The sequence below is a fragment of the Phalaenopsis equestris genome, unplaced genomic scaffold, assembly GCF_001263595.1.
Source record: "Phalaenopsis equestris unplaced genomic scaffold, ASM126359v1 Scaffold000878, whole genome shotgun sequence".
NCBI classification, from domain to species: Eukaryota; Viridiplantae; Streptophyta; class Magnoliopsida; order Asparagales; family Orchidaceae; genus Phalaenopsis; species Phalaenopsis equestris.
The window spans coordinates 689,850-700,222 of record NW_018165318.1 but is presented as its reverse complement, the minus strand read 5'-3'; the positions used below and the strand labels follow the sequence as shown (position 1 = coordinate 700,222).

General features: G+C 37.2%; 1 protein-coding gene across 1 annotated transcript in view; it reads right to left on the bottom strand.

Moving 5' to 3' along the window:
* Positions 1–4,954: 4,954 nt before the first annotated feature.
* LOC110032160 (ABC transporter I family member 1) overlaps positions 4,955–10,373 on the bottom strand; it is a 20,173-nt gene continuing 14,754 nt past the window's right edge. Inside the window, exons 3-4 of the mRNA XM_020735688.1 lie at positions 5,480–5,640; positions 4,955–5,398 (exon numbers count right to left, since the gene is read on the bottom strand). The gene's annotated coding sequence lies outside the window, so the exon portion shown is untranslated. The remainder of the gene's footprint in view (positions 5,399–5,479; positions 5,641–10,373) is intronic.

Sequence of the window (10,373 nt, the reverse complement as noted above, 5' to 3'; positions counted from 1 at the left end):
GCCCGAAGTGGTCATTTTGACTATCCCTCGGTTGAGTAGCGAGGACCTCTCTGATGGCCGACAATTCCAAACATATGCATGTCATCTTTTCACGATCGACAAGTATCTCCCCCTGAAAAACAGTAAGCTCCTCGCCTGGTCAACTCTTCCTAGAACTTTAACGATTCCTTCGTCAGTGTCCCACCAAGGATAACCCATATAAAACTCCTCCATCTTAGTAAGACGACGCGATATGAAGTTAGAGGACACACGATGACTTCCGGCCATCTCCTCTTCCCTCGCAGCGCCGGAAGAAACCTAAGAACCTACACTCTGGCCTCCGTTGAGAGATCAGGGCCCCTCCATTCTTCGCTCCTCAACACCTTGCTCAACACCCGGATCCCCAGCATCATGCTCCATATCACCTCCCTCTGATACGCCTTGTTCCAAAGTGTTTGTTCCATTCATAGCAACCTGCTCCACACCTCCTTCATTGGCCACGGCCTGGTCCACAATGGCTATGTCATCCTTGGGGCCAACATCAATATCTATCGATACATATTCAATAGTCAGGACTTCTGTAACTGCACCCAAAAAGGGAAATACAAAGGAGCCAACATTCTCCCCACTCACACGTGGTGTAAGAAAAAAATATCATCACCGGCCTTCCTTAGTCCCCTACCCACAAAGGAAAGACCTCTCTTCATCAGTCGAGGAAACGTCTTAGCTTCAACCGCCGCGCCTCAATACCTCCTTGGGGAACCGCAGCCTCCGCAAAAACCTGCACAAGCATCCTTTTTGCATTGATTGTCGGGAAGTTCATTATCTTGCAATAAAGGCAATCGGCCCTCAAGACGGTCGGCAAGAAACATCCCTTTTTGGATCGATTGTTGACAGACCGAATGCATAGTGAACGATCTACGAGCTTCCTATCGATCAAATCAATCATCTGCTCTTATTACATGTGTAAATATTTTTAATTACCAAAATGACCCTCTAAAATGCTAATGATAAGGGACTGATATGTAATTTTGTAGAGCCTAAACACATTCCTATAAACAGGTGTGTCAATGTCATGAATAAAATTTATGCATTTTTTTCTTAAATAAATTTATCTGAGGGTCACAATATTCTTCCACACCAATATCTTCATGAAATTCTTAAAAAATCATTTTCAAAATTTTAATTAAGAAACTGATCAAAATTAAACATTTTTCATTGAAAATGAAATAAAATAAAATAAAATAAAATAATAACATCTTATTGACCCATTAGAAAAGTCGCTCTGCCTTGCTCTTCGAGCTCTGAAAAATCTTCCTTCGCTTCAGTGAGAGGGTTGACTGCACTAAATGTGTTTTGCCCTCCAATTCTCACCTCTCGATAAGCGAGCCAAGCGGTCATAGGACCATAGCCGCTACGTGTTTTGGCTGTGGATATGCTTGTAAAAAATATTGGCTTTGGAATTTAGAATTTTACCCCTTGTAAATTCGAATTGTCGGAGCAACTCAAAAAACAAACCAAAAAATGATTAGTCAACCAAAAAATTGACCAATAAATTTGAAATAGACCCACAAACATAAAAGCAATTAAAACTTGACTTAAGTTCGTGACAAATTAACTCTTTTATCTTTTTTTTTAATGTTACATCGGTCAAATTTGAATTGGTCGAATTGAAAATTATTCATATTTATTAGACTCTTAGGCCAATTTAATCACTAAAGTTGGTTCAAATAATGATGATTCGGGTCGAAACAATTTTAAGCCAGACTCAAACTCAACTCACAACACTCATAATTGTAGAAAAATAAAAATCCAATTGTCAATGAGATGTACTTGCTCAAGCTCGAGCCGACCATACACCTCATGAGAAGAGCTCGAGTTTTAGTATGAGTTAAGCCCAATTCGATAAGTTCAATACAGAAAGATGTGTACTTCATGATTATAAAAGTTCAATTGGATGAATAAAATCTAGATTTGTGAGATAAAATTAGAAGAAAATGTGAATGAAATTTGGGTGAAATTACTGCATGCTAATTGATAACTGTTGAACACATTACACTTGTCTTATTTGCTAGATGTAAATGGGACGAAATTCAAATCTATTTGCATTCCTTCTTCTAAGCTATGTCTTAATGAAGACCGGAATGGATGTGATGGGAGTGAAACCCCTAAGATTTGATCTTTTTTTTTTTCATAATAATTTTTTAGTAGTTATCTTTTTGGTCGTTATGAAATCTAGAATGCCACTTGACGCTTGACATTTGGTATTATGTTATCTTTTGGGTCTAATCAATAAATGGTAATTGGCAAGTATTCTTAAATGTCATCGTCGTGATCTGATGGGTGAACTGGTGAGTCTTATCTTTCATTAATCAAATAAATATAATAACTTTATTATTTCAAGCTGATCAAACATAGATGCTACATACTTTTGATCTTTAGTCTTTTGGTCATGTTGAGTTGCTATCATAACACCTTATTTTCTCTTGAGGCTCCATTATTTTATGATTACGCATGCTTGGCTTCTCTGTTCCTCTTTGATTACTTAACAATTAACATATTGCTCCTAGTTGTTGAGGAATCTTTTGTGCCTACGACAATGCTATTTGGTTATTCGTTTAGAAATTATTCTTTGTTATATAGAGTTATTTTTTAAGATTTTCTTGGATCTTGGAGCTAGCTACTATACCTTTTTGTTGGCAAAGATTTGCTTAATTATGACTTACATCAATTTAATCAGAGTTTTGAGATGGAGCCTCCACAAGGCTTTTTTTGGATGAGTTCTAAACTTTTTGGTATTTCTATTTTCCACCTTTAAGGTATTTTTCTTATTTTAGTGTACCTATACATGCAACGACACCACTCTCAAGCTTGAAGTTTTCAAGATTAAATATAAGATGAAATAGCTACCTAAAGAGGTAATTTTAACATATAGATGTAATTTGTAATTAACAATTGTAAAGAATATAAAAATGTAAAATTTAAATTTCGAAGAAAACTCTTCAAATCGCTTCTATTAAAATTTGGTTTGGTGTTCCAACTCGGTCTAATTTTCATGCTTAGTTAAATTAAACTTTTCTAATTTATTATGCAATTTATCTCTATTTATATGATGCATATTTGTTAAGATTTTTGAGCCATCTCAAGATAATTTTTAGAGTTGGTTCCTAATGGATTTCAAGCTTAGATTTGTTCAGGATTGAACTTGTTGTCAAGCTGGATCTGTCCAGATTTCGAGCTAAATGCATCATTCGAGCCAACTTGTTTCCACTTCAGCCAAATCAAAATCAATCTTTAATCCAATTTGGCTCGCAATTGACTCCTCGACCCACGATCCAATTTCGAGCCAAAAATATTTGCATTCAATCCGATTTCGAGCGGATGAGCTGACTACGAAACCACTCCACATTGAATTGTTCACAGCACTATTTGAGAGCAATTAAGAGCCTACATTTGAGAGGCAACGTCTTTTTAACCAAATTAGATATCTCTGTGGGTTCATCCCCTAAAGATAAATTAATGAGAAGCAATCAAGAGTTGTCAAACATCTTATAGTGATAAATTCTTAAATATTTAAGGGGCATTTACATACATGCAACAAAAGTTTTATATATTTATATATCTAACATCTAAACTTTTTACATGTATACCGCTCAATTCTTTTGCAGCATATTAAAATAGCACTCTTTCAACTTTTAAAAAGTAAAACAAGGTGGAGTGTGTGTCTATATATATATATTGAAATTTAGGTGATTGATATGTAAATAAATAAGAATTGAGGGGTATGTAAGTAAAACATTCAATATTTAAATAAGTCTATCCAACCACTAAATCAAAGATCACAATAAATGTTCACATAAAACAAAAACGGCCGTTAACTGCCAGGTCTTTATTAGAGCCACCAAACTTATCCAATCCTGCAGGCCCTTTTGTGGGCTACTGGGCTTCTTATATCACGCATTTTTAAAATTAATAAAAGCCTAGGCCCAATTTTATTCATATAGTAAGAAAAGCACGTTTTGTTTGATATCAAATTTTATATTAAAAAGATAAACAAAACAAAAATTAAATTTTGGGGTTAGATTTGTAAATACATAGAAATGGGGGGTATATTTGTAAATGCCTTTAAGTATATGAATTTTGTATATGAATTTTGTAAATGGTCATCTAACCTATGCGCTAATAGAGAACAATTTGTATGTATATGAATTTTGCAATCTACAAACCCTCAATACAATGATTTGTATTTCACTCAAGGCTCATTTGGTTGAATGTAAATATAAAATATATTTTCCTTCTGAGAAGATTTTGGGAGCCTTTATAGTTTCATAATATGTGTGTGTGTGTGCACTCCGCATAGCCTGGCCAGATGATTGACATTCACGGTATAAGACCCCTCAAGTCGGGGGTTCAAATCTCCTCTGGAACAATTTGTTTTAAGGAGGTAACACTCAAATTATTAGGCACATTATTAGTGACCAGAGCATATATTTAAAATTAATTGTCAAGTGCCCAAAGAGAATCCAATTTATTCCATATATTTTTGTAAAAAGATATTGGTTATAAAACAAATAATTAAAAGCTAGCAGAAGAAAAACTAAGAATATGATAAATAATTTTAGTAAATATCATTTTGATATTATTACAAGATAAAGACATCTAGTACGATAGATTTGAATATCATGGATCTAACATATGGAAGAAAGAGTATATAATTAAAATATAGCTTATAAAGTTCAAAATAAAAACAATAAGGAACTGCCTTATTGTCATCATGAAATAAGGCTATCAATTAGAGTCAAAGATATATTATATAAAATTATAAATAGATCAATATTTTTCTAATGAATTCTAAAAAGCTGTTTGATAGAAGTTTTTAATAAGATTTATCACTGGAATTATTAAATTCCAGCAAAATGCAAGACTTCATTGAATTTATTCTTATATATTTACATATCTACATATAAAGCTGGTTCTTCCTTTAGGAGAACTCTCTATATCTCTCGCGCTATACCACTGTGGTATTAGAGCCCATGGTGGACGGCGGCAAGAACCCCGCCAGTGATGACCACCACGGTATTAGAGTCCATGGTGGACGGCAGCGAGAATCCCGCAAATGATGAAGATTGCAGTTGGGAAGTCATACGTGAACTCACATTCAATTTGGAACTGCTAGTGTACCATCTGACTACAGATTTCATGGAATTCATGGAAGATATGAGGATGGATTTGCGTGGCCTTCGAAACAATGGCAATTTGCAACCGGCAAGCACACCAGCTCCAAGAGAAACAACTGTTTTAGCTCGAGGCCAGAGAAGAACACGAAGGACAGAGCTAACTAACCGATCTGAAAACCCTATTACCGGCGATAATAGATAGACTCAGTGACGACAGGTAGAATCTGATTCTGATTCTGATGCTGAGTTACCGATGTGGCATCCCAGTCAATACCGGAATGAGATTAAAAATTGTGAAAAATATAAGGTAAAGATTAACATACCTTTTTTTACAGACATTTGCGCATAGAAGACTATCCAGACTGAGAACAATCTGTTAACACATTCTACGACTATATGAAGATTCCGGCAGAAAAAACGTAATGTATGTTGCCTGTAAACTGAGAGTTCAAGCTGGATCACGGTGGGTACAACTCACACAATCCTGGAAATGAGAGGGTCAAAATTGATTTAGAAGTTGGAAACGGATGAATCAATTACTACGAAGTCATTTCTTACCTTCTGATTACAAGCAGGTACTCTACTTGCAATACCAAAAGTGCGCCCAAGGAAGCCCCACAACCAGCCCATACATATATTGAGGATTTTTACCGCTCAAGTGTTTGCAATAACTTGAATGAAAGTGATCAACAATTGGTGACGAGATACATAGGTGGCCTTTAGGAGTCTATTCAAGACAAGCTAGAAACTAATGCGGTATTGTCTCTATCTCTCCCAAGCAATTAATTTTGCATAAAAAGCTGAATTGCAGCTATCTAGAATCCCAAATTTTAACAAAAGGAAACGCTCTACTAGGAAGCTACACGCTGGGTTGCAAAAAGGAATCAAGCACAATACAAAGCCGAGCTCCCTTCAAGTCCAACATCCAACTGGCAATTTGAGAGTCAATAAAAGGAAAGCAGCCAAACCAACTCACCCAAAAGAAACTAACTATAATAAACCTAGGCTCGTTGCCTCCAACCGGGCCACAAGTCCCATGAATGCCGTAATCGGCATCATGCCGAGCTAATCGAGGCTGATGAAGCAAATGAAGAGGGATTCCTTGTTGTCGTCAAAGATGTAGTGGGAGATGAAGGTGAATTGCTAAACTTCATACTAGAGAAGTTGATGATGTCCCCTAAGCGTTTGCTTGCTTACCAAAGACATTGCATATTCTGCGCGAGATGCACTTTAATGGGTAAGGTTTGAGATTTACTTATTGATAGTGGATGTACCGAAAATATTGTGTTGCAAAAGATAGTTAAGGCGTTACATTTGACGATTACAAAACATCCAAATCCCTACAAGGTTGGGTTAAGAAAAACGTGGAAGTTGCTGTGACTTAATCATGCCAATTGTAATTCGTTACTGGAAAATAATATAGATGCGAGGCTCTCTGTGATTTTGATATGGCATGACATGGACATGTGCCGTTTCATGCTAGGAAGGTCTTGCCAATATGAGGCAATAATGTGGTATGACGGTCGAAGCAATGCACATCTATTAGAATGGCAGGGTAGAAGAATCCGACAGGAAACCAACACAAAAATCGTTTCCGGATTCCAATTACTAGCAGGTTGGAGAGAACAAAATCAACTCCTTGCTGCTGCGATAACTGAAACAAGACACATTCCTGTGAAAACTGTAATTCAGCTTTACCAGTAGGAGCCTCAATTGTACTTGAGCTGTTTTCTGATACCATGCCTACTGAACTACCAAAAGAGGCTGCCTCTCAAAACTATTCAGCATCAGATGGACCTGTAGAAGCGTGCTTACCTATAAGAGGACTTAATTTATCGATGAAAATAGGGGTATAATTCTTTGCAATAAGAGGACTTAATTTTATTGATGAAAAGAGGGGTATAAATACTCATTACAGGACTTACTGGTAAGAAAAATAATAAAAAACAGAATACAGTAGAAAATGAAATGAATAATAACAAAATATAAGAGACAACTAATCTCTCTAATTAAGGAAAGAAATAAATAGAGATTCTCAAGATCCTTCATATAATTTATAACTCTCTAAATATAGAGTTATAACAAATATGAAATATAATCATTAGTATTTTCGAGATCTTTCAATACTCCCCCTCAAGTTGGGTTGTACAGATTGTACATGCATAACTTGCTACATAATTCTTCAAAGTTGATTCTTGGGAGAAGCTTAGTGAGGATATCTGTTGTTTGATGTCGGGAAGGAATGTATGCAAGTTCGACGACTCCTCTCTCAGGGTTTTCTAAGATGAAGTGTCGATCGATCTCGATGTGTTTCGTTCTGTCATGGCGTGCTAGATTCTTTGCAATGTTGATTGTTGTCTGATTGTCGCATTGTAGTTTGACAGTTTTTTCAGTTAGCATTTCGAGTTCATTGAGTATTCTTCGAATCCACATTCCTTCACAGATCCCGTGTACAAGAGCTTTAAATTCAGCTTCAGTGTTGCTTCTTGATACCACAGACTGTTTTTTGCTTCTCCAAGTGACTAGGTTTCCCCAGGCATAAGTCCAATAGCCGGAAGTCGATCGTCGGTCCGAAACAACCCCAACATCCCCTGCCTAGCCTGCGTCTGAATACACTTATATATTTCAATCCTTATTCCTTTAAAATAGTAGCCCATTGACTGGAGTCATCTTGAGGTATCTCAAGATTCTGTAAATTGCATTCATGTGTTCTTCTGTAGGGTTGTTCATGAATTGACTAACAACACTAACAGAAAAATTAATGTCAGGTCATGTGTGTGAGAGATAAATGAGTCGCCCCACGAGTCGTTGATATCTCAGGTGCGTTATTTTTCTCAGTGTTGATCTTCTTGTAGGGATCTATTGGAGTACTGACGAGTTTGCAACCGAGCATAATCAGTGTTGATATTTCCGTTATGACACAAATACTCATCGTTTTGATCGAGCTAGTTCCATGCCGAGAAAGAACTTTGGGTTTCTGAGGTCTTTGATTTTGTATTCCCGAGTGAGAAGCTTTGTCAGATTTGTGAGTTATTCTTCGTGATTTCCAGTGAAGATGATATTGTCGACGTATACGATTAGAATTGCAATCTTCTTTTCGGGAGAGGTCTTCACGAAGAGAGTGTGATCTGTCTGACACTGAGTATACCCGCGTTTTGCACAGATTTTGCAAATCTATCGAACCATACTCGGGAAAATTGTTTGAGGTCGTACAATGATTTTAGGAGTTTGCAGACTTTGTTGTTTGGAAATGATGCTTCTAGTCCGGGAGGTGCTTCCATGTAAACTTCTTCTTCCAAATCGTCATTTAGGAAAGCATTTATTTTTCGGAAAGCATTTTTCACGTCGAGTTGATGTAGCTGTCAGTTTTCATTTGCCGCAAGAGAAGAATTCTGATGGTGTTAAGTTTGGCCATGGGGGCAAAGGTTTCTTGGTAATCAATACCGTATGACTGCGAAAAACCTTTTGCTACAAACATGTTTTTAATCTCTCAATTGTACCATCAGCCTTGTATTTGACTTTGAAGATCCATTTGCAGCCGATTGCTTTCTTTCCCTTTGGCAGGTCTGAGACAGTTCATGTATCATTCTTTTGTAGGGCTCTTAACTCCTCATTGATGGCGTTTACTACCCCGGGTGTTTGAGAGCTTCATCAATAGTGTTTGGGACTTGTGTATTGTCGAATGCAGTGACATAGGCTCGGTAAGTTGAAGATAGTCTTTCATAGGACAAAAAGTTAGAGATCGGATGCATCATGTGTTCGTACCTGAGTGGAGGTCGAATGGACCTAACACCTTTCCTAAAAGCAATTGGAATGTCGGAGTCATCAATTATAGGTATGCTAGATTCATGTTCAAGTGTGTTCGTACCTGAGTAGATTTCTGTAGGAGTTGGATCCGATTCTGACTCAGTTGGATCCGATCCGATTCTGACTCCTGGATTGGTGTTGGATGTGTTGGGTGGTCTGTGTGTTTGTTATGCGTGGGAGGTGGTGCAAGAATGGGTGATGAGTTGGGCACTTGAGGACTAGACGAAAACTGATTGTTAGGTACATTTTCACGTGAGTAGGATGAATTTATTGAATCTGAGTCGGAAGATAATGAGTTCGGTTCAAAGGATGAAAATTTGGTGTGTGGTGGAATGAAATCGTTATCCCCCAAGACTGATATTCCCTTAAAGTCTCCCCTGAATATTAGAATTGGGGTAGTAAGGCTGATTTTCAAAGAATGTGACATTCATAGTGTTGTAGGTTTTTCTTGTGAGAAGATAGTAGCACTTATACCCTTTTCGAAGAGGCGAGTAACCAAGGAAAATATATTTAGTAGATTTAGGGTCAAGTTTGCTGCGATTGTGTGTGAACAAAGGATGAGCAACCAAATACTTTGGTAGGTAGATTTTGGGCAATTGTCTTGGTGTGGGGAAACGATTTGAGGAGTATGACTGGACTTTGAAATTTGAGGACCCAAGAAGGCATCCTGTTGATGAGGTAGGCTGCAGTGGATACAGCGTCATCCCAAAAAACCTTAGGCACGTTAGAGGAAAACATGAAGTAGCGAGCCATCTCGAGAAGGTGGTGGTTCTTACATTCGACGATCCTATTTTGTTGAGGAGTGTCGACGCAAGAACTGAGATGGAGAATGCCTTTAGAGGAGAGATAAGAGCCGAGGATGGAAGCAAAGTACTCCTTTGCATTATCAGTCTTGAGTGTCTAAATGGAGGTTTGGAATTGTGTTTATATCATTTAGTAAAATTATTCAAATATGTGATCAACTGCAGATTTATCTTTCATAAGGAATAATCACGTTAGTCGAGTGTGATCATCAATAAATGAGACAAACCACTGAGTCCCGGTAAGGGTTATAACACGGGATGAGCCCCAGATATCGTTGTGAATGAATGCAAAGGGTCAGGAATAGTGTAACCAACACGTGGAAATGACGTGCGAGTGTCTTTGGCAAGTTTACAAAATTCACATTGAAAAGAACGAACATCTTTATTGATAAATAAATTTGGAAATAATTTTGCAATATACATAAAATTTGGCATAAAATTTGGATGGCAAAATTTGGATGGCCGAGACGAAAATGTCATAACATAATCTCAGAATTTTTATTAACACTAGAATTGAAGACATAATGACGGGTAAACAAATTTCCGCAACGAGGTCGTGGTGGTGACGTACCGTTGATGACGTAGAGACCCAAGCACAACTCAGCAT